General features: G+C 35.1%; 1 pseudogene; it reads left to right on the top strand.

The window, feature by feature from the left end:
* Positions 1-515: 515 nt before the first annotated feature.
* Positions 516-26002, top strand: part of LOC141665327 (3-phosphoshikimate 1-carboxyvinyltransferase 2-like) — a 90134-nt pseudogene continuing 64647 nt past the window's right edge.

Raw genomic sequence — 26002 nt, 5'->3', positions numbered from 1 at the left:
ATGTTGCTCACAAGAAGTTCAAGGTCTTCCAGATGGATGTCAGGAGTGCATTTCTCAATGGAGAACTTGAAGAAGAAGTCTATGTTGAACAACCACCAGGATTTGTGGATCCTAAATATCCTGCCTATGTTTACAGACTTGATAAAGCACTCTATGGACTGAAGCAAGCACCTAGAGCATGGTATGAAACCCTTGCTCAGTTTCTACTTGAAAGTGGATTCAAAAGAGGTACAATAGATAAAACCCTATTTTATCTGAATAAAGGTAAAGATTTGCTTTTAGTCCAAATTTATGTGGATGATATCATTTTTGGATCAACTAATCAAACACTGTACGATAAGTTTTCAAAGTTGACGCAATCAAGATATCAAATGAGTATGATGGGAGAGATGAGCTACTTCCTAGGCTTGCATATTAAATAGACTAAAAATGACATCTATATCAATCAGTCCAAGTACACAAGAAATCTACTGAAGAGGTTTAATATGCAAGAAAGTGCAACTGCAAGTACTCCTATGGCAACTGCTACAAAACTTGGTCCAAATGAAGGTACAGTAGTTAATGTCACATCTTACAGAGGTATGATTGGTTCTCTGTTATACTTAACTGCTAGCATGCCAGACATTATGTTTGCCACTTGTTTGTGTGCAAGATTTCAGGTAAATCCAAGGGAGTCACATCTTATTGCAGTAAAGAGAATTTTCAGATACCTCAAGGGTACTGTTTCACTTGGACTTTGGTATGCAAGGGAAGCTGATTTTGCATTATGTGGATATTCAGATGTTGATTTTGCTGGATGCAAAATAGAAAGGAAGAGTACATCAGAGAGCTGTCAGTTTTTGGGAGGCAGATTAGTCTCATGGTTCAGCAAGAAGCAGAAATCTATTTCTACTTCAACTATAGAGGCTAGATATATTGCAGCAGGAAGTTGCTGTGCTCAGTTGTTATGGATGAAAAATCAGCTTATGGACTATGGATTATCATTCTCAAAAATTCCTATTTATTGTGATAATCAAAGTGCTATTGCTATGACAGGAAATTCGGTGCAACACTCTCTTATAAAGCACATCAGTATCAGATATCACTTCATAAGAGAGCATGTCATAGAAGGAACCATAGAGCTTCATTTTGCTCCTACTAATCAGGAACTGGCTGATATCTTCACAAAGCCATTACCTGAAGCAACATTTACAAAGCTTGTGAATGAACTTGCTCTGGTTAATTGGGACTAGTAAATTTATTTCAATTTATATTTGATCAAATCCTTATGTATACTGATCAAATATTGATATGTCCTAAATGCTGTATTTTTTGATATTAAATACTGATATGTCCTAAATACTGATCAATTTATATTTGCTAATTGTGCATGTATGAATAAATATCTCATTGTCATCATTACACATCAGTCTAGGGAGACGCGCCTTCAAAAGACTTCTTTTGGTTAATTCATTAAGTTAACTCTTCACTTAATAAGTGATCAATCTTTTAGTCTCTTGATATTCCTTCACTATCTCTCTCAGTTATTTAAATAACCTCCCATTCTTAAGTCATTTTACCTCCTCTCATACTTAAACAAATCTCTTCACTTGTGCTTCTCACATTCAATGGTGAATTCAAGCTGGTTTTACTGCTACGACACAAGTAGTGTAACAATTATTAGAAATGGAATCCAAACTCAATATCCCATCGAAAACATTCCAAACAATATCTGGATTCAACTTCTAGATGTCATCAAAAATGATCTTCTATTTTTTCAAAGAGAATTTCATGTCTACAATCTTGAACAGCAGGAGAAAATCATTCGTCTTGTTGTTCTCCTTGTTGAAAGTAGGAAGAAGAATTAAACATCCTCCATCTGTTTCTCTTCACCATCAGCTTTGTCAGGCTTCTTAGACCAAGACTGTTGATGTTCACCATCTTAGACTAGGATTATCTTGTAATCTTTTGCATGTAATTTACAAATTTCATGAAATGTACTCTTTTGATATATTAATGAAATTTCTTTTTATTGCAAGATTTAGTCTATGCTTATCTCGTATTATATGCTTGTGCATGTTCTTGTTGAAGCCTGTTAATCTTTACTTCATCTACTTGAATTGTATTTCTTGATGATTGTTTTGATTAAAATTCTGGTTGCTAATAATTTCTGATGCTTTGACAAACAAATGTTGAATTTGAATCGACATATCCTGAGTTAGTCAAATCCTGACAGAAGAAAGGTTTCAAATCTCGATGACAGGTCAACATGTTCTAATTCAGATTATTAGTGATAATCAATCTCTGAGTAAGTTTTATTGTTGCAATTAAGTGTCTCACTTAATTAATAGTTAATGGTGGATTATTTAATAAACAAATTTCTACGGTTGTGTCTTGATATAACTGTATGTATTTTGTCTTTACTTCTGCAATTTACTCCACCATCAAACTCATTACTCAGTAATTGTTCCCTGTTCGAAGTCAAATTCACTAAGTCACCCTCTTCATACGAATGTGTTATACCTATTTCTAAATAGTGAAGCTATAAAATCAGAAGAAATTTTTTGACACAATTCATCATACACATAGTTTCACTGTGCACATCTCACGATTACCCTCTCTCACAAGCTATTCACATCATGACAACTTCTGAAGCTTCACACTCTTCAGTCAAACCACAATCATTCATGGAAATACATTTGGCACTAACAATTACTTAGCTCTGCTTACACATTAGCAGCTACCATCATCTTTTCATGATATTCAGGATTTTCTCCTTCTATGTCCAATTGGGTATGCTCTCACAAATCCTGTTAAGGTGTCATATAGGGCTGTCATGCAGGTCTGGAACACAGATGGGGTAAATTTAACACATACTGGCTTTTCTTTTGAATATAAGGACCAAATATATGAAGTTGATGCTGACACTCTGCTTCAAGCCTTGAGATTGCCTGCACTTGATGGTGCTCCTGATACTCATACCACTGAGTAGCTGTTTGATTTGCTTAGGACTTTAGGCTATCAAGGAGAAATCACAACAATTAGAAAACTGACCAGGACCAAACTGAAAAGAGAGTGGAACTTTTTCTTTGACTGCAACAGTAGATGTTTCTTGAATAAGACAACAAACTTTGATGCTCTTCCATCCACTTCTCTGAGAATTTGGTACTCTCTTCTTTACTCTGGTAATTTTGATTATGGTAATAATATATTACAGTTCATAACTGCTAGGAGAGCAGATGCTTCAGGAGTAATAGGGTATACTAGATTTTTATAACTGATTTTCAATTATCTATGCCCTAATGCTATTTTTGATGATGATGAGTTACTCCCTGTTTTTCAAATTTCTAAAAAAGCAATCACTGGTCATATTAAAAGGGATGAAAAGAATAATTTTTTAGGACCACCCTTTCTTCCTAGAGAGGTCAGGCAATTTCTGTTAAGAAATAGACCTACTCCTACACAAGTACCTGCAAATCCTGATGCTCGCACCTCTGTCACAGTTCCTGATGCTGAGAACTAAGAAATCACCCATCTTGTTTCTAACCCAAGCATTTCTTCTTCCAAACAGCAAACACATCAAGCTCATAAATTAGCCTCCTCCGTTTTCTCTCAAAAGACATCAGTTGTTACAAAGAAAAGGTTGTTTAAGAAATCTGTCACATCTGGACAGAAAGCTATACAAGCCTCACTGAGTGAGAGTGAGAAGAAAGAAGAATGTTTTCCAATCAGGCTAAGAAGACTGATCATCCAAAATAATTCTGACTCGGATGATTAGATGCCAATAGAATCCTTATCAAAAATCAAGAAGTCCATTGATCAACATCCCGAGGACTTGATTGACACTACTGGAACTAAGGAGCCAATTACTGATGCTAGTGCTCTGCCTGACAAGCTTCCAGTACTTTAAGCAACTGCTGAACACAAGAAAACTGCAAAAAGCCAGTTGAAAAGAAGAAGTGACGAAGTAGTTGAATATATCAGAAAGAAGAAGAAGATTCAGCCTCTTGACAAGGATGTTAGTACACAAGAACCTAGGTCTCAAAGGGATTTAGCAACTGCAACACATCCGGTCACACAAGAACCATCTTCTCAAAGGGAAGATGCAGACACTGAGGCTGCACATATCATTATTAATATTGCTCAGAGTGATCTTCTTGTTGACTCTGTTCAACTACTCCAGGAAAAGCAAACTCTTCAGGAGATACTGTCACAGGTGGATGCAATCATTGATGATCCTATTTTTGAGAAGAGCACACAAGAACCTTCACCAAGCATTGCTGAAGCAGCTCACATGTCTCAGACTCCACAAGAACCATCAGTTCAAAGTACTGATGATGGTCTTTCACATTCTCCACAGATCAAATCTTGATGTTGCAACAGCTCCTACTGAGAATCATCCTTCAACTACACTAGCTACAATTGATGATTCATAACTGGTTGCTAGTTTGAAAAAGCATCCTGATGTGCTATTTATTCCTCCACTTTCATGACTTCCACTTGAGGACTCACCTTCAGGTATTGTTAACTTCTCATATATTCTCATATTTGTATAATTACAATAGTCTCTTATTTGAGGTTACCTCTATTTATATGACAAGCATACAACTCTTCTCAGCTATCTCTTATTTCTTTGCTAAATATGTGATTGAGCCTTTCGTGAGACTGTGTGAAAATATCAGATTAAAAATTTGAGTGGCAGTCTCCTGTACTGGAAAAAGGAGAGGTATCTTTGAGACAAGAATCTTATAAGTTTTCTTTACTTATAAAGGTTTTTCTGTGAGAATAATATTACTCTTAAAAGTAATACATTGTGTGAGAAGTGATGAGATCACTTAAAAAGAACAGAGAGATTTAGGTGTTACTAGCTCAGCTTAAGTCTGCAATTGATGCATCTAAGAAGTCCAATGTTGGTTCTTCTTCACACTTCAATAAAAATCCCTCTTATTACAATGCTGATGCTGAACATTTTAGACAGACAAAGTGGGATTATAAATGGAGACTTGCAAATTCTTCTATCTCGTCTGCGGTTGGCCTGAAACATATTCATTGTGCCTATGATGAAATTCAAACTCCTAATCTGAAGTTGCATCTTAAGGCCACAACTATTTCTGTTAAAGGCATTCACTCTGATCTTGATGAAATGAATAAGTCTCATGCTGATGTCAAGGAGAAAATTGATGGATTTTTACTTCACACACCTAACTCAGCTGAAATCAAAAGTGTGAAAAATACCATAATAGATGTTGTTAAATCTCAAGACAGTATGGCCTCCAGACTTTCCTCCTTAGAAGATAAGGTTTCTTCTATAGGTGACAAACTGGATGCTCTATTTTCTCTTCTTTCAAATACTGATACCAAATAGGGGGAGAAGATAGTTGCTACAAAATGTACACCAGATTCTATCCAGACAAAAGATAAAGATATTGATGATGACGGTGATAAGAATAATCCAGTTATAAATGTTCAAATTGCTTCTACTGCTCAACAAACTCAACATTCCAAGAAGAATGATTCTTCAGGACAAAGGAAGTCTATTGGTGCTTATAAAGCCAAGCACAAGACTACTGTTGGTGCTCTTGAGGATGATGACATTACAATCTCTAATTTAGCAGATGCTAAAGGGTTGTTCTTTCCTTATAGGCATAAGGAAACAGGTGAAGAAATTGTCTTGTATTACAAAGACAAGAAGTTTGAGAAAAAGAATGCTAGGAGTGCTCTTGGGTATATAACTGAAGAATTTCCTGATTTAACACTTGAAGAAGCAGTTATGCAACAAAAGGAGCTTTTGGATCAAATTGAAGCTGAAGCTAACACTTCTAAGGGAAGAGGAAGAAGATGTGGTAGATCTGCAAGAGCAAGAGGAAGATGAAGAGGAGGAAGAACTTTTAAATCAAGTCAAGTGACTGCATTTAACTCTACTTTTCTGAATTTTTTATCCAGAGAAGGGTATGTTCCTGTACAAGGACATGAAGGTCATGAAGAAAATGAAGAAGTTCAGAAGCCAGAAGAGTTGATTATACCAAAGAAGAAAAGATCAGCCACTAACATTGATCAAGCTGATACAACAAATCAGAATGTAACTCCTGATGCAGACATATATCCTGAAGTAAAAGCAGATCCTGATGCTATAAACCTGATAATGGATTTTGACTCTGATGAAAAGGTGATCGAAGCATTAAATGATTCATCCCTTACTCCAGTAGTCACTCCTCATACTTTAGAGGTTGATGAAAAAGAAAAGGTTGATAGGAGGACAGCTGAACAAACATGCAAAGAATATTTGCAGAGAGTCTTAAAATCAAAGAGAGAGCTATGGAATAAAACAAAAGGGAAGATTTAAGATCTGTCTACAAGTTATGCTCCTCTCAGAAAGAAGGATAGAAGATGGAAAGTTATTAATACATTTGATTATCCTAAAGGATTCAAGCATGTTGAATTTGTGTCACCAGGGTTACGAGATTCTATTCTAGAACAGAAAGGTGTTAATGAGTCCATCAAGAAACCTTCTTGGGTGGAATACAATGAAAAACTGAAACTTGTCAAATCTCGAACCAGAGGAGGGATTGGTCATTCCGACATGGAGATTCTAAGATCTGATCTGCTGGATACAAATACTTTGACAGAGAATCTTGGTGAAAAAGTTTCTCCTTCACATCTTGAGAAAGTTGAAGCTGTGAAGATTGTTCATAGAAAGATAAATGATAATGATGTTAGAGAAGAGATTCTGTACTTTTTCAGGGATGGTAAAGTAAAGAGCTTTACATTGCAGCCACTCTTAATGAAGACTATGACAGAATTGAAATACATTCACTATCTTCTTAGAGTTGAGAATAGTGTCACCAGAAACTGGTCTTCTATGATACTTGAAGTCATCAGAAGAAGAGTCATGAAAAAAGATGATAAATACAATGGTGATTATGTTCCTGAGTACATAACTTATACTGGTCAAGAAATGCAGATGAAAAAGGGAGCTGCAGTACTACAAGTTTTTCTCAATAGTCCTCAGTTATCCTTCAGTCCTGATCATGAAGATGTCAGTTTAAGCTACATGTTGATTGGTGATTTTGAGATAAGCAAAAGCTCAATTTCTAAGTTAAGACCAGCTATCTATCAGCTTGGAGAAGACACTGAAGAGAAGAGAGAGTTGAAGAAAAAGCTTGTTAAAGTCCTACGAGACAAGGAGGAAGAAAGATTGAAAAACTTTCTGGGAACAACTGTCAGTTATCTGAAGATACTGAAGTAAGCTTTACTCCTTGTACATTTTATAGATTGGTTTTGGCATCATTGAGAATGGAATTTATGCTTCATTTCATTAAGCATAAATTGAGGGAGATTGTTACATATTGAATTCTCAATGATCAGAAGAAGCTCAGGATCTGGTTGTTCGGGTGTCATCAGGATCTGATATATCAGCAGGATTTGGCATGTGATCAGTATTTGGATGTCATCAGTATTTGAAGACAGTCAGCATTAGAGGATTTGTTCTGTTCCTTATAATATGGAGCATATATTCTTTACATCTGAGTTATAGGACTTTATCTATTCAGTTTAAGATATGTATCAGTTTCAGTTAGTTTTTGATAATGCATATCTTAGATTGATTTGTTGTAGTTGTGTAGTATAAAAATAAAGTTTAGGTCATCACTTAGTGAACAACACTCGAGGATCATTCGACCTAGCAGCTCTCAAGAACATCAGTATTGCTTGAGAGAATTTTGTAACAGTTTTTATCAGATATATCAAAAGCTGTTATATTTTGTTACTTATTCGAAACATTTATACAGTTGTATCCAACCCCCTTTAAACAATTGTATCTTTACTGGGCAACAAGGATAATGCTACCTTATCTTCCAATTTTCCAAACCTAACATCTGATATCTCTCCAAGACCAGTTGTTCTACAAACTGAGGAGGGCACAGCTTCTGATGATGTTGAAAGTGCCAGGAATTCTAATTTCGGTACAATCCCAAGGTCAAAGAAAAGGAAGCAGACCAAAGTCTACTCTGCTCAGAATCTGCTTAAAATCAAGAAGGAAATTACTGAGGAGAAACATGGGGCATTTACACCAAATCCTGATTTTCAATCAAATCCTAATGCACTTGTGAATTCATCTGCTTCTCCTATGAAGCAGCAACGCAAGAGAGCAAGGGAGATTTCCCATGAGCAAGTTAAGGAGACTGTCAAGAGGCTATAAGGGAAAGGACTTTTCCCTGGATCAAGCATACAAGAACCTGTATCTCAAAGGGATATAGCAGCTATAAATCCCGATCCAGTCACGCAAGAAGCTGCACTTCAAAGTAGTGCATCAGACGTTGAAGATATTGAGCCTCTTAATGAAAAATTCATTCAACAATGGCATTATGCTGAATTTGCCAGAATTCATGCAGAAGTATCTCAAGTCAAGGACTTTTGTAGATAAATAGATCCAACTACTTTTTCAGAAGAGCCTGCACAAAAATCAAACACTGCAATTGTGGAGAAGAGTACACAAGAACCTGGGTGTCAAAGTCATCCAACAACTCCTGATTCTCAAGCCATACAAGAACCATTGCATCAAAGTTGCAATGAAGGCTCAATCCTACTGTAGTAACTCTGGTGATAGATGTTGAAGGAAGAATTCATCCATCCCCTCCAATTACTGATATTTTATCAGTCCCTCCATTGGATGTCTTCAAAGAAGCTGAATCTTCATAATCACAAGGTATAGATATTGATTCAACTTTATCAGCATTTAGTTTAAATACTGATTTTGTCTTATCAGCATTTATTTTTCAAGTTATAAAACCTGTTGGTATGATTATATCTAGACCTTATTTAATAAATTCCTCTAGTTGTATGACCACAAATCACCTTTCTTTAGCCACTTCTTATTTATGTAGGATTGCATATTTATCTGAGCCTTTTTTGTGAGTTGTGTAAAAATATTTAGAGAAAAACAAAATTTAAGAGAGGCGGGATCCTTCCTGGAAAAAGGAGAGGTAGATGAGAGTCGGGATTTAGTAATCCTTGTGAGGAAACTCTAACTATTAAAAGTTATGAGCTGTGTGGTGTGAGGTGTAGTGAGACTACTTTAAAAGAATATAGAGATTAAGTGTTACTTGTTATATTTTTTTGGTGCACAGAGTACAAAAAAACAGCTGCTGAATAACAGACTATAGTCCCACGGTTAAACTCTGATGTACTAAGTGCTGATAATCTCCATACATGTCTAAGTACTAATACTTTCCAGCAGTTCACTCACTCTACTATTCCATCACTTTATACTCTCCCTGTTGTTTCTGAAGATGTAGTAGCACAACAATCCATTCATGAAGATCTATTCACTACAAGATCACCACAACTCCATAGGTACTGAAGTTCGGGAGGTAAATCCTGAAGCTCCAACTCATCTGTCTATAATTCTTGAAGATGTGGAGCTAAATACTGATGGTATGGAAGTTTCTGAGGCAGCTGGTTCTCATACATCCCCAATTTCTGATTCGATATTAAATGCTGAAGCTAGTGTTGAAGTTTAGTAGATAGTATCAGTTCCAGTTGTTGATAAAGGATCTGTCCATGAGACAAAATCTAATGATGGCAAAGATGTCAATACTTCTAATCTGAATGTCATTATAAATCCTGAGGATGATCTATTCTTCCATGAAGATATGCCTCAACATGTGAGGAAATATAAGTTGAAAGAGTTAGATGCTAAAAAGAAACATGATTTTTTGATGATATCTGGAATAAGAAATGGAAGGATATTGACTATCCTATTTCAAAGAATTATGTTGTCAATCATCTGGATACAGCTGAGAAGACCATTCAGAATCCTGATATGCTTAATCATATGAAAACATCTACTCTATTGGTAAGATCTCTGCATTACGCTCAGGAATCCACCATTTCTCAAATAAATTAAATCAAAGAATCTTTTTTGGCTATAAAGCTGACTACTCATTAGGAGATACATAAACAGATTGGACCAATTCTTGAAAGACAGACTCAGATTGAAGCCAATCAGGCTAGATTTGAAGCTAAATAAGAGCAAATGTCTGGTCAACTTGATGAGGTTCAAAATTCAGTGGAGCTGATTCTTTCTCTACTGCTTGGTGATGATGCCAAAAAGGGGGAGAAGATTGCTAAATCTAAATGCAAACAACTGACTTTGAAAGGAGCTGATGACACAAATCCTGATTGTGGAGATAAGGAAGGAAGGAGATTACGAAGAAGAGGAGAGGTGAAGATCTAGTTGGGACTAGTGGATCATAAAAATCCACTAGAACTCAATTTAGACAAGGTGGAGGAAGTAGTAAAAGTCAGAGGATTGTTAAACAATCAATGGAACTGACTGAACTACAACAACTCAATAAACTCTGAAAGTCACAACTGCTGATGATGACCAAGTCATTCTAAAGATAGAAGCTAGTGCAGAAGCCAGTCGGTATGTTCAAACGCTTAAATTAAAGGGAAAAAGACAACTCTATTCTACAAGGACCCAAAGATTCAAGCATTTGACTCTGAGGTGAGTAGAAGAATATTTGAGAAAGATAATGAATCCCTCTCAGCCTATATGAGGCGTTTCCAAGAAGCAATAAATAAGATCTCTAAGTTGGCCCTGGAGCATAATGAGAGATATATTGTAAAACTGATCAATAAGGAGCCCCAGAGCCTAACTGCTGCCTATTCAATGGCCTCCAAGTTCATCGAGGAGACAGATGTGCTCCAAGTGATGAGGATGACCAGGAATTGAGGATCGGGAGCAAGAATTATGATGACCGACTGAAAGAAGGTTACCATTAGGATAAAAAATTCAAACAAAGCCAGAATACAAACTATGTCCAAAATACTCCTATCTAATAGAGGCTCGGACCCCGGACTGAATCCAAAAGCGATCTAGGGGCGACTAGAACAGCAAGGGAGCCGAAACTGGAGCCGAATTGGGCTCCACTAAATTGAACTCTGGCTGAGATACTTAAGAAAATTCGAGACAAGCCATTTTATTACCCACCTAAGCCAATGTAAACTCCCCTACAATCATCCTTACAATCATCAATGCGATTATCATGAAACACATGGCCACAAGACGGTGAACTGTCTCTCTCTCAAATACTTCATCGAAGATTAGATCAAAACAGGGAACCTGGGCCAATACATATCCCGTGAAAGCAATGATAAAAGAGAATGACTGATAAAAGAGAAGGACCAAGGAAGAACAAAATTATGGTTAATATGGTCCTGGAAGGCTCTCATTCACCTCCCCGGGGTCCGGACACAGGGGACGAAGTCCTATTTATTCAATTATCCCGAGATGGTAATCTCCTTCAGCAACTGATAGGTCCATATTATTGCATATTATTAATACCTATTTTATGTCCGTTTTCGTAATTTTATTAATAAATAAATTATTTTACTTTGGTTTGTATGAAATAATTAAAATCAGAATTCGAGTAGGAAAATGTGAAAAAGGCAAGGAGGTGGAGAATACTGAAAGGTAAAAAAAATTGAACAGTTATTGGAGAAGAAGAAGGAAAAGAAGGAAATATATCCTAAGCAGGTTTTGATATTACAAGACCCAAGTCCTCATATTTTTTCTATATATATGTGTCTCCCTTTTTGTATTTTTCACACCCCAAGACAGCCAACACCCAGAACACCAATCTAGAGCTTTAATTTTGTTAGTTATTTATTTTGCTCATCTATATATCATGGGTAGCTAAATTTGTTCCCTGGGATGAAGATGAAGTTAATTTAATTACTTTGATATCTTCTCATTCCTATTATTTGATTCTCGTGATTTTTCTTGGTTCTTAATTGTTCAATTGACAAAGTGATTTTGCTATATTATTATTACCGGATTTATTTTTCATAGCATATGCTTGCTCCATGAAGTTCTGATGGGTTATTGTTAGATAACAAGTTTCATAGTATATGCTTGTCTCTTTAATTGATATACATTATATTTGTGAAAGAAAATAGAATTAATTTTAGGGCAAGTTGATATTAATTATGATTGATTAACGGATTCGGGTTCCTAAATTTTCCATATTATTGGTTATTTGATAATTAAGTTAAACAAATTTTATCTCAAATATATTTTTCTAGTTCTCCTAATTTAAATTATTAGGGTTTTGAAAATTCGTAGTCACTGTAGATCGACCTGTAATTGCTACAACTAAACACCGTGCGCTTGCAGTTCTTATTATTTTACACATCAACAACAAAGACTACGAGGGAGTAAACCCCAATCACAACGAACCTGTGGTCGTGACCTTGGATATCTTTGATAACGAATCCAGAAGGATGCTAATTGACAATGGCTCTTCAGTGAACATTTTGTTCAAACATACTGTGGATCGCATGCAGCAAGGAAGTGTGAGGTCGAATGAATGTCGGAAAGATCCACTCTAGGGGTTCGGGAATAACTTTATCCCGATCCAAGGAACCCTGTACCTTCTTATTTTCTTTGGAGTTTGTAATAACCCCAAAATTTTGAACTTTTTTGTAACCCTTATGAATAGTATTTTTACTGATATTGCTGAATAAGAAAACTTTTCATGCCACACTATGTAGGGGTTCTTTTATTATTATTCTGAGATCTTATTAGTACTCTATATGATATATAAGTATATGTAAAGATCGTTAGAATTCAAATTCAAACACTTTAATTTTTCCCGAAAATCCACCAGATACTGAAAGAATTGAGTATAAGGTAACATGATAAAAAAGGATTTAAATTCAAGGATTATAAGAGAGGATCATAAAAGGAATATAATGTATTGAGAAAGGTTAAGAAAACCCGAGTAATAAGATCCCGGGTATGATCCCTCAAACAATAAACGAAAATGAAAGTTAAGCGAACCGTATAACAGATCAGCGGTCATTAGCCAAGTAATTAGGAGTTAATCAAAGGGTTAGTGGAGAGTGATGTCATCTCACCAACAAGAAGAGGACAAGTGTGGGAGGATGACATAACATAATGACCTAAGCATGACCAAAGAGAAGTGTGTTGGTTGTTGATTAAGAACCACACAAAAATCACCATGGTTAAAAGGTAAAAAATTAAAACAAAAGCCAAAAACAACCAACCAACAATTCATTTCACCAAAACACAAAGTTGACTTCACTTTTCTTCAAGAAAGCTCTCGGCCCTTTTCATATTTCAAGAAAGAAAAATCCAAAATCCAAGATCCAAGCCTTGTTAATTAGTGAGGTAATTATCTAATACTCCTTATGCATAGATATAGCTATCCTATAAGTTTGAGCTTCAAATTCCTTCACAATCTCTTCCTAAAATTCAAGGAAGAATAGGGTGAATAGTGTTTTTCAAGAACTTAAAATTTTGTTCTTGAGTTTTTGTTTAGATTAAGCTTGGGTAAGGACTTTCAAGGGTGATTCCAAGCTAATTAGTTACTCCTACTCACCAAGGAAGGTATAATCTCAAACCCTAGCTCTACTTTTGTATATTTAGAGCTTTTGTGTTTAGTATGGTTCATGAGAAGATTGATTATTGAGTATTTAGAGATGTGTTGGTTTTGTGATGTGTTTGGAGTTGTAAATCTTGTTGATTAATTAAAGAACTTAAGTAAAGCTTTTAGTTCATGATGGGAAGTAGTATAAATTTGGAAATAATGAGTTGTTGGGGTTGTTGTAGCATTGTAAGTATGGAGTTTGGTTGTATGGTTGAATTGTGGTTGATTGGTGGTTGATTTAGAGTAGGATAAAAATTGGTAATCGCGTAAACATAGCCGTCGTAATGTCCGATTTACTTTAGACTATTTTTTTCTTAACAATCAGGACCCGAGTACTCAGTGTTAGGTTTTTACCATTGCTATGATTAGATAGTTCATGTTACGAGCTTCGTTTTGATATGTGGTTCGTTTGAATCCGATGTACGGTTTAGGAGAAATGACTGTTTTAAGTAACGGCGTTTCGCGAACGAACCATTACCCCTCGCCTTACTTTGAAACATAGGTTAAAGACCTTACAGGACTAATTGGAGTATGAATCATTTACGTAAAGTGTATTAGGCAGTTGGTAAGGCAATCGCGAAATAATCGCCTTAAAACTCTTAATGGTTAATTTATTAAATATGGTGGAGCCGAGGGTTCTCGAGCGACTTAAAAGAATCGTTGAGCGCAAAGAGAGTGTTAGAGTCTAATTGGTTAAAGTATAGATTCATAAGCGACTTTGGTTTAATTCCAACTTATATGTTGTTTATAGGTTACCAGACTCGTCCCAAGCCATTTGTCACCCCCAGTCGCTCAGGCAAGTTTTCTACCCGTTATACTGTTGTTGTGATGTATATATGTATATGCATTATCTTGTGATAGATGCATGTTGGTTAATGAGCAAATTTTGCGATATATTGGAGCATGCTGATATGGTTTATATGCATGTCTGTTTCGTAATCTTGATATGTAATTGTTGATTCAATTGCTTATAATTGCATAATACCTATGCTAGAGATAAGCAGTAGTTGCGTATACCCTTAGTATAGGGGACCTAAAGGCGAACATTTTCCTAAACCGGGAGTCCATGTTTCCGAGTTTATTATATATATTTATATATATAGATATAGTTTTCAAAACTATTAATCGAATAAGGTTTATTCGATAACTTTATTTTTATTAATGAATATTACTTTGAATATTAATTCGAGGACTTATGACTCGGTTTATTTTATTTAATGAATATTAATTTGAATATTCATTCGAGGACTTATGACTCGCTTTATTTTATTTAATGAATATTATTTTGAATATTCATTTGAGGACTTATGACTCCGCTTATTTATTAAATAATATTCTTTATTTTATTAAAGAATAATATTTCGATAATCAAACTTATTTTCGATTATTCAAATAAAGATCATACTTTCGTATAAGTATATCTTTGGTTATTTAATATCCATTTCAAGTATGAGTTTTAAAACTTTTACTTCAATTATTTTTATAAAGATTATTCTTTATGGGAATATTATTTAAATAATAATATTCAGATATTTTCTAATATATTGGGACTGATTTATTGTATTAAATCAGCATTACTCCAAACATTCTTAAAAATATTTTCGAGTCTTCAAAATGATTTTTTTAAAAGTTAGAGCGGATCCCAAAACTCAATTTTATATTTAAGATCTTCCTTTCAAGGGGATTTAAATACTCGCTCAAAACCTGAGGGATCCGGCTCTGTGGTGTATTTTATATTCACAACGTGGTTGCTGTTTTGAGACAACAATTTGATTACTTGCCCAATGTTCGGGAAGTAAGTCCATCTGATTGAGTCGGCATAAGCGACAGACCGGGGTACGGCCTATGAAGGTGTAAGAGGCTGGGTGACAGTCCATCCACGCGTGAGTGGCCGAGTAACGGTCTAGCGCGAGGTCCGAATGCGGCCAGGGTGATGACCGGCGAGGAATTCATCCATCTACAGTAGAAAAGGTTACTTATTGGTATCTTTGCCTGATCAACAAGATATCGGGTTTATGCCACAATTCTTTTCCTTTCCAAAAATTCATTGGATGTTACAAACTCTGTTCATACTTTACATGACAGAGGTTTTCAGGAAATGTATAAGAGATATATATGTGGATATATATCAGGACTTAAGAAGTATCTCGTAACTTCATTTCATTCAATAATATTTCAAAGATTTAATATATTCAAATCTTATCTTGTAGTCTCATCTATGTGATGAACTGTTGAAAACTCATTATACTTTGAACAGTGGTAGTTCAAGTAGTTTTATAAATGATATAAGTATAGTGAGATATTTGGTAACTTCATCCCTTGTTTTTGCTTATATCCAGTAAGTAATTATCTTACACTTGACAAAGGATTCTAGTAAGTTATCCATTTAGATACTTGCATTATTGTCTACACTATATATTATCTTGCGAGCTGTAATGCTCACTCTTGCTTTATTTCTTCATCACACAACAACAGTTAGGAAAGATGGCCAGACTCAAGCAGACCCAGCACAAGAGCGTGGGAAGCGCCCCGCGCCTTCCCGTTGAGATCATAGCTGCTATAGCTGCAGAGGTAGATCTATCTGTAGATCAGACCTTCTGCTTTTGGGAATCAATTATGTATAATTATAACTTATGGCAGATAATGGCAATTAATTGTAAACTTATCAAGTAATCATTTTGGGTTGTAATAACTTTTAAATTATGGATTCAAGGACTTGTACTTATTTCAATTTCATCTCTGAGACTATAACGGGTTGTGGTGTGTGTTTGTGTGGGGTCACAGCATGAGGTTATTTATTATTAATTAAGTTAAGTGATATTGTGGAAAGAAAGACCGTGACGACCCGGATCCCCGACCCCGGATCTGGGGGTGTTACAGAGTTGTTCCTATCCAAGTCACCCATTGTAAGATCCAAAAGGTACATATAGAGAGGGGGTGAATGTCTGTTCTTCATTTTTACTCTAAAATGCAACGGGTATTGAAACTATTAAATGAAATAAACTAACACTAGAGATTTTACGGAATAATTCTTGTATTAAGAAATTATACCGCAATGGGTTGCTTAAACCTTTGAACAAATATTCAAAGTTACAAATAGATAAAGTCAATACAAGTTATAAGTTATCAAATCCATGGTTTGTATCTATCACTCTAAAAACTCATAACTCTTATCAAATGATTAACAAGATAATCAAAGAAGCTATAAATGATGAGTATAACTAATGTGTAAGTCTTTAAATGATGAGCATACAATTGGGCATGACCTCTCCTTATCAAATCAAGCTTTTTAGGTGCTAAGAATATTTTTCAAGAGCTTTGAAATATTTAATGATAGAGAGATGCAATTCCAATTTGCTTCTTTTGATTATATAGGTTGGTAGGTAGGTGAAAGAGAGATTGGACACGTGGCACAATAATAGCCAAGTATTTGAATCTTGACAACTTGAAAATGTGTAACTTGCGTCCCTGTAACTTTATTTCTTCACAAGTTGCGTCCATAAGGTGTCCTTGGTAATTCAAATGCTCATGACTTGCGACTAGGAGAGATAACAAGATGCATTGACTTAAAATTAAATCTTAGTTGTGCATACAAGGTTTATTCATCCATCAATTGTGCCTCCTTGTAGCTAGGGATATCGATTTTACTTAGATTATTTGCTAAGTGGTGACTCGAAACTCTCTTGAATCCCTCACTTGCGACCCTATCATTAAAAGGTAGAAATTGCCTTAAAAACCTTCTAAGTTGCATCCTCTAATGCCATATAATGCAACTTGCGCATAGATGTCCCTAGGAGTATCCTTTTACTTAGTTTTTCTATCAAGTGGCGACTACAATACTCTCTTATAGCTTCACTGGCGACCATAATCACGTAGAAGGAGATTTTTCCTTAAAAATATCTCATAAAACCTCCATTGGCAACCAGAGTAACAAACAAGCACATTTTAGAGATAGTTTATGCTCTAGTTTCCTTTCAGTTGCTCCTACTAGGTCAAGACCAAATCCTATACTTAGATATTGAGATGTACTTCAAGGTTATTACTTCTGATAAGCAATAAAGTGGCCATGGTGACTCATACTACTAGGTAGTGATGACTTTGACCTGTAGAGCATTGTAGTCCTTAAGTTGTCATGTCTTCAAGTCTTCTCTCTGAGTCTTCGTATAAACCATATAACCTGCATATCCAGATACGAATCCTCACTTAACAATCTTCCTAATGATATTACTTAGTTTTCTTTCATGAATCACTGACGCCTAGTGCAATGGTGTGGTTCACAAATGACTACTTCCGCTCTCAGGCCTTCGTACTCTAATCTTCTTAAATCATTGTCAAGTCTTCTACCAGATACAATTAACTTCACATAGAATCCTTTAGGTCTTCACTCTAATCCTAATAACCGCATCGAATAACTTGAACCTTATTTCTTCATTGTCTGAACATATTAATGAACTTTATACGGATCTCTGTTGGCGTCTTCTTCACTATAGCTACCAAAATCATCATGTATATGCCCAATAAATAATCTGTACTGATTTTAGGAACATAGATTATTTTCAATTTTTTTGTTCTATGTTGAGTTATCCAAACCAGCATTGTTGGTTATACATACAACTTCAATCTTACTCACACCCATGTCATAAATTCTATGTAATTAACACTCATTCCTTCTACAACAGAATAATTGGCCGCTTGGCTCTAACTAGAATGCAAGCAATAACCTATATTTCCCATCTAAAGATCAAGTTCCTAACCTCAAATAGAGTCGGAGAAGTTAAAGGAGATTATGAAGTCGTAGAAAGATGCTATAGCCAGGCCCTAGTTATGGATGAAACTCACCAAGATAACAAAAGGAAAACCATTGTACTCCGAACATAGCAAAGTCACAAAAATCATTGTCCTCATTCGAAGAAAGGATCGAGGAAAGAGGTCCAAGTAATTGAATCTATCCCATACCTGAGAGCAACAAATCCAAGTTCAGAAGAACTTGAGCCAAGAAACCAAGTCATGGCGGTAACTGATTCAGACACGACCCCGGATCAGAGCAGCCCTGCCATGCAACCAACCCATCCAAGACAAGATTCCCTAGAGAAAGAAACCAAGAGAGAAACAAAGCTCAGGCTCAAGACTACATGAAAAAGAATTTTGAGGCCCGGATTCAGCAATTAGTCTCTGCTCGGGACCAAGAGAAAGTTGAGGCTCCAGTCGAGACAGTGTTAGGAATATGTTGTGAACTTGATGATAAGTTAAACAAACCACCTTAGTAGATTTCACTTAGTGAATTTTGTAGCTCTCGACGGATGTTCTAATATAGTCCTGAAGGATGAACATCTATCGAGAGTGTAGCTTATGTAACAAATAAATACTGTAGCACATTTCTGCAAACAACATGTTTTAGTCTAGTAGATTCTGTAGGATTCTCAAAGTCATGTTGACTACTAGATTGATATACAGAATAGGTTGGCTAATTGTAAATATGAGATGTCTTGTAATTATGTATAAGTGAAATAGAGTCAAGTGACAGATAGACTCCCGGCGGATGATCTACAAGGCTCCCGACGGATGATCAATATATTCTCGATGGATGTTCAATATAATCCCAACGAATGATCATATTCAAAATAGTTGTTGATAGTGACAACACAGTCACATACGTCGAGTGTTTGCAAAAGGAATGTGGCAGCCTGTTAAACAGGATTTTGAGAACAAAGAAGCATTACCATTTCCATGCAAATGTGAAGATATTCAAAGATGCTGGATAGAGTAATGTTGTAGCATGATCTTAGACTAGATTTATTTTGTTTTATTATCTTGTCTTACTGTCATGTAACTTGGTGATATATAAACCAAGTGTAGCAAGTAGAACAATTAACTAAGCAATCACATTTTTCAGAGAGATAGATAAAGCTGTACTTGTTAAGAATTTCTCTGTAGTTTGTCTGTTCATTAGTAAAGCAGCTGTGTGCTATTCAAAGCATCACAGAGTTCTCAATCTGATATATATATATATATATCTGGTGGATACTTTCAAATCCACCAGAAAGTTTTAAAGCTTGTGTTTTATTACTTAGTGTTTTGATTTCTATTATTCTTTCATTCTGCATTACAGCGAATCAAACACTGTTATATATATTAAGCTAGAACATTTTTAAAATCTCAAAAGTAGCCAGAATTACATTCAACCCCCCTTTTGTAATTCTTGTTGTATTTTTAGGGATTAACAATTGGTATCAGAGCAAGCTCTTGAAGTACAAAGAGTGTAAAGATCACAGCAATCAATAAAATGAACAAAAAGGATGTTGGAGTTAAAATTCCATTTCATAATAAAGACAACTATCATCACTGGAAGGTGAAGATGCACCTACATCTTATTTCTCACGATGAAGCTTATGTGGATTGCGTTGAAAGAGGTCCTTATGTCCCTATGAGAGCTGCTACAGGGAATGAACCATCAGTTACAAAACCTAGGCATGAATGGTTTGATCCAGACATTGAACAAGTCAGGAAAGATAAGAAGGCCATGAACATAATGTTTAATGCTGTTGATGGTGATATGTTTGATAACATCATTAACTGTAAAAAAGCCAAAGAGGTTTGGGACACAATACATATTATTTGTGATGGTACTGAGCAAGTAAAGGAGAACAAGAAGCAACTCTTGATTCAGCAATATGAGCATTTTCACTATGAAAAAAGTGAGTCACTCACTGATATTTTTAGTAGGTTTCAGAAACTACCGAATGCTCTAAAACTGCATGGAAGAGTCTATCAGACAAAAGACTCTAACCTCAAGTTCCTTAGATCTCTCCCAACGGAGTGGAAGCCAATGACAGTCTCATTGAGAAATTCACAAGATTATAGGGAGTTCACCTTGGAGAGACTGTATGGCATCCTGAAAAACTATGAGCTTAAAATAAAGAAAGATGAAAGAATAGAGAAAGGAATGAAGAAGGGAGAATCCATTGCACTTGTTGCTAAGTTGGAAAAGGAGAAAGAGATGAAGGTGGAAGCTGTTGAGTCTACATCAAAGGTTTGTGAAAGTAAGGGTAAAGGGCTGGTAGCTGAAAATGAAGAATAGTTGAGCCAAGATGACATGGATGATATTGATGAACATCTAGCATTTTTATCCAGGAGATTTGCCAAGATCAAATTCAAGAAGAATTTTAGAGAAGCCAAGCCAAACAGAAACATGGTTGATAAGTCAAAATTCAAGTATTTTAAATGTGGTTTGGCAGGCCATTTTGCTAGTGAGTGTAGAAAGTCTGATTGCAAAAAGAAGTTTGAGCCTGTTGATTATAAGCAGAAATACTTTAAGTTTCTCAAGCAGAAGGAAAGGGCTTTCATAATTCAGGAGAATGACTGGGCTATAGATGGATTGGATGAAGATGAAGAAATCAACTGTGTCAATTTGGCCCTAATGGCCAAGTCAGATGAAACAGAAACAAGTTCATCAAGCAATCAGGTAATCACAACCAACCTAGATGATTTGTCTAAAGCTGAGTGTAATGATGCACTAAATGACATGTCTACTGAATTATATCACCTGTGTGTTACACTCAAGTCTCTCACTAAAGAAAACAATAAAATCAAATAGAATAATGTGTTTTTAAGTGAAAGAAACAATGTGCTAGAGTCTCAATTTATTGAATTTGAAAAATTGAGAATTGAGTGTAAAATTGATAAGGATGAATTAAATGAATCCTTGAAGAAAGAAGAGATTTTAAGGAAGCAGCTTGAGCGAGAACAAGAAGTAATTAAAGCATGGAAATCATCTAGAGATGTTCATGCTCAAATTAATAAAGTTCAAGGTATATAATCCTTTTGTGATGCAGCCTGGAAGACGAGCAAAGAGAAGCTTGATTCCAATCTGGTGGAAGGACTCTTTACAGATGTGGACTCGACGGATGATGAAAATCATCCATCGGATAATCAAAAGGATTATCCGTCGAAAGACAAGGAGCCACATCTGTCGGCTGTGAGTAAACCAGTTAGCAAAGCTAAGTTAGTTAAATTGTATGAGAAATATCGATCAGTTTTTAAAAACTTTGTTCTAGGAGAATCAAGTCAAGTTAGAAAAGATAAGAAAGCTAATGTTGGTCATATGTCTATCAAGCAATTGAATGACAGACTGGAAAAGATTGAGGTTAAAACAAAAGCTAAAAGGAAAACAATAGAAATGGGAAGGTAGGGATCAACAAACATAACAACTACACACCTGATAAATATGCACCAAGAAAAATCTGTGTTAAGTGTGGTAGTACTAATCATTTGTCTGTTAATTGAAAGATTGCTATGCCTACTCCCATGTATGCACCTTCCTCTTTTTCCAACATGACTGCCATGTCAGCAATGTCTATGAATGATATGCCTGCTCAAAATATGAATGCACAAATTGCTAATATGCCATTTGCACCTAATCCTTATTATGCTGCATTTAGTATGCTTCAAATGCCATTTAGCTTACCTTACTGGAATAAAATGTTTGCAAATAGCATGCCTTTTCATGTAAACCAAAATATGCATGATAATCCTGTTTCATTGAATGGTTTCAAAGGTCCAACTCAAATGACTAAGGATGAATCTGAGATCCCTAAATCAAATAAGGTCAAACTTAAGAAACCAAAGAAAAAGGCTAACAAGGTAGGACCCAAGGAAACTTGGGTACCAAAATCAACTTGATTTGGTTTTGATGTGTGTAGAGAAACAGAAAGAATCTTTGGTATCTAGACAGTGGTTGCTCAAGGCACATGACTGAAGATTCTATCCTGCTCACTGAGTTCAAGGAAAGAGTGGCCCAAGTATCACTTTTGGAGATGACAGCAAGGGTTATACTGTGGGATATAGCTTGATTTTAAAAGATAATATCATCATTGAAGAGGTTGCCCTAGTGGATGGGCTCAAGCATATTTTGTTGAGTATCAGTCAGCTTTGTGATAAAGGCAACTGAGTCTCTTTCAATTCTGAAGCATGTGTTGTGACCAACAAAAAGAGCAACAAAGTGGTTCTCACTGGAGTGAGAAAAGGAAATGTGTACCTAGCTGATTTCAACTCATCAAATACAGACTCAGTAACTTGTCTTCTCAGTAAAGCAAGTCAAGATGAAAGTTGGCTATGGCACAAGAAGCTGTCTCATCTAAACTTCAAAAATATGAATGAGCTAGTCAATAAAGGATTTGTCAGAGGTATTCCTTAAGTGGATTTTACTAAGGATGGATTGTGTGATTCCTGCCAGAAAGGAAAGCAGATTAAAGCATCATTCAGAAAGAAGCTTCATTCAATAATTGAAGAACCTTTGCAACTGTTGCACGTGGATTTGTTTGGACCAGTCAATGTGTTGTCCATCTCAAGGAAAAGATATTGCCTAGTAATTGTAGATGATTTCTCAAAGTTCTCTTGGACATATTTTCTTAATCCAAAGATGAAGCTAGTGAAATCATCATCAATCACATAAGGCAAGTCAACAATCATCCTGACTTCAAAGTAAGAAGAATCAGGAGTGACAATGGAACTGAGTTCAAGAATTCTGTGATGAGATCATTTTGTGAAGAGAATGGGATTATGCATGAGTTTTCTGCAGCTAGAACCCCACAACAAAATGGAGTGGTGGAAAGGAAAAACAGATCTCTCATTAAAACTGCAAGAACAATGCTAGAAGAATCAAATTTACCAACATATTTCTGGGTTGAAGCTGTGAATACTATATGCTACACTCAGAATATTTCTTTGGTTAATCAAGAAAAATGCATGACACCCTACCAATTATTCAAGAATAGGAAGCCAACATTGAACTTTCTACAAGTATTTGGCTGCAAATGCTATATCTTAAGGAATCAAACTGATCAACATGGAAAGTTTGATGCCAAAGCAGATGAAGGAATTTTTGTTGTATATGCTGTGGGAAAAGCATATAGAGTCTACAATCTAAGAACCAACAATTATGGAATTTGTACATGTTGTATTTGATGATAAAAAGATTGAAGGACTGCAAGATGGAGATTTCCATGAAAGCCTCAAATTCGATAATGTTGAGATGGTTAGTGATGACAGTGATGATGAAAGTGATCAAGAAATAGTGGCTAAGGACAATGCAGAAAAATCTACAACTAATGAAGCACATAACTCAACATTCGTCGAGTTACATAATGCTTCATCCGTCGGTAGACAATCAGCTTCATCCGTCGAGATACAAAGTGCATCATCCGTCGGAACAATGAGAGAAGCTGAGAGTCAAAACAGATCACTTACAGAAAGAACCTCATCTTTAAGTCAAAGATCCATAAACTCAGGGGGAGTTTCTTATAATCAAAACTCAATAACACATCAAGACAACAATGAGGCCTCTTCATCTAGAGCTAATGTGATATCTCATATTTTTTTAGAATTATTATTATTATTTGAATATGTTTATGTGCTTTTATGATTTAGAAGGAAGGTGGATATTTTATTCCTGCTTGATGAGTTCGTGTTTTTAAATGACTCAATATGTTAATTGTTAAATGGGGTTAGTCCTTGTTGGTTTTCTGAAAATATTTATTTAAATATATTATTTTCAAAAGTTATATAAAAGCCGATCGTTTTATCGTTATCGGTAAAATTGAGTATATTGTCAAGCCTTGGGGGATCGAGTGGATATTTTATTCGCCTCAAATATTTTATCTGTGTTAGAAATATTATCTGGTATTTTAACCGTGTCCACCTGGTTATAGGGTGAGGTTTGAAAATATTTAAATAATATTTTACATCTATTTTGTTACGTGTTAAATGAATTATTATGTGTTTGATATTATTTAAAAGTGTGTTTGGCTATAAGTTAGCATGCGATAGAATTGTGTGGGGTCCCGTAAGGACCAGAGTATTTTTCGGATACTCTTTCCGTGTTTAAAATGCGTTTATATGGAATTATACGTAATATGGGCGCGTATTAAACTGCGCTTTATCTCATTTTGCGGGTGTTTGTATATATTAGATATGATTTTGGGGTTTATTATAAATTTAGAGAATATTTCGGTGTTAAAAAAATGATTGAACCGGGACCCGACCGGGAGGTTAAGGTCCATAAAATTTGTATTTTCATTTTTACAAAATCAAAGATTAGTCGAATATTCTGAATTCCTGTATTTTTGGAATATTCAGAATTTTGGGGAAATTTTAGTATATATTTTGTATTTAATTAAAAATAATATTTTTAAAATTATTCCTCGTTAAATATCATTTCTGGGTTAGTAATTTTAAATTACGAGAACCAAACATCGATTTGTGATGTATTGGTTACAAAATCTTTTAGTATAAATGACTGTTTTTATTTTATTTTAGTTATTTTTCATAATTATCCTGAAAATTTACAAAAGAACCAGAATAGAAACTCTTGGGGGTGAGATCCAACCTGTGATCTTTATCCAGTGATTTCAGGAGCTACAAACCTCTGTTTGTGATGTTCTTGGTACCAATCTGAAGGTCTTAACGAGCCCGTTCTGTCAATACTAATATCAACGATTAAGGTTGATTACTCCTTAAAATCATTTTTTCATCATGTTCTTCGAATTAGAGTTTTGAGTTGTTATGATTTTTGATTGTTTCTACTGTTATAATCTGCTTTACCGTGATTCAATGAATCGTTTTAAGTATAAAACCTTGTTGTTTGATTGGTAGATGCTATAGTAGTAGTTTTGAGTTTTGTTCATTTTTATTCTTCGATTTCTGAGTTATCGAGGTTGTAAGGATTGATTTTGATGCATTGAGTAGATTATGCATAATCCAGGCATCATTTTAGTATATTATTTGCTAATTTTGGTATTGATTCGGCGGAGTTGAAGGTTCACCGGCGTAAGTCGCCTATTTTTGGTGTAGATTGTCGGAATCGATGCGTTACTTGTCGTTGGGTGTTGCTGTTGTTTGGTTCGTAATTAATAATAGATTTAGGGTATGTTACACCGAAAAACTGATTGAAACAGAGAGGATTCGATTTTGTTTAAGCTTGCCGGAGTTCCACCGCGGATCGCCGGAAATGACGAAGCTCGCCGGAATCTGTGTTTGGTCCGGCGAGTTCTTCGTGTTCTTGGCAACCCGGGAACCCAACCCGTCGACCTGTTTCCTAATTTAAATAACCCGGTTTTGATTTTCTTATCCCCAACTTCAAACCATTCCCCTGATTCTGAATTCCCTATTTAAAATAAATCAAAATTCAATTTCTATTTTTTTCTAAAAATCATTTCTTTTAATTTTAAAAAAATCATTTAGTTATCATTTTAAATCCTAAAAATTATTTACTTAATTATTTTAAATTCCAAAAATATTTCTTTTATTATTTTCAAAAACCAAATATTTGATTTAATTATTTATAATTTATTTTAGTTAATTATTTATATATTTAATTAATTGATTAATTCATTTAATTAATTAATTTTATTTATAAATAGTTAAATAAAGTATAATTATTTATAATTAAGCCAAATAATTCCTAAAAAAAATTTTGAGCTTTTAAAAATATATTTGAGTATTTAAAAATCAATTAATATTATTATTAATTGATTTATTCTTATTTTATTCGTAGTAAATAAATCTTTCGTCCG

This window comes from Apium graveolens, chromosome 6 (assembly GCF_009905375.1).
Source record: "Apium graveolens cultivar Ventura chromosome 6, ASM990537v1, whole genome shotgun sequence".
Lineage (NCBI taxonomy): Eukaryota > Viridiplantae > Streptophyta > Magnoliopsida > Apiales > Apiaceae > Apium > Apium graveolens.
This window is presented reverse-complemented; position numbering and strand designations above follow the sequence as displayed.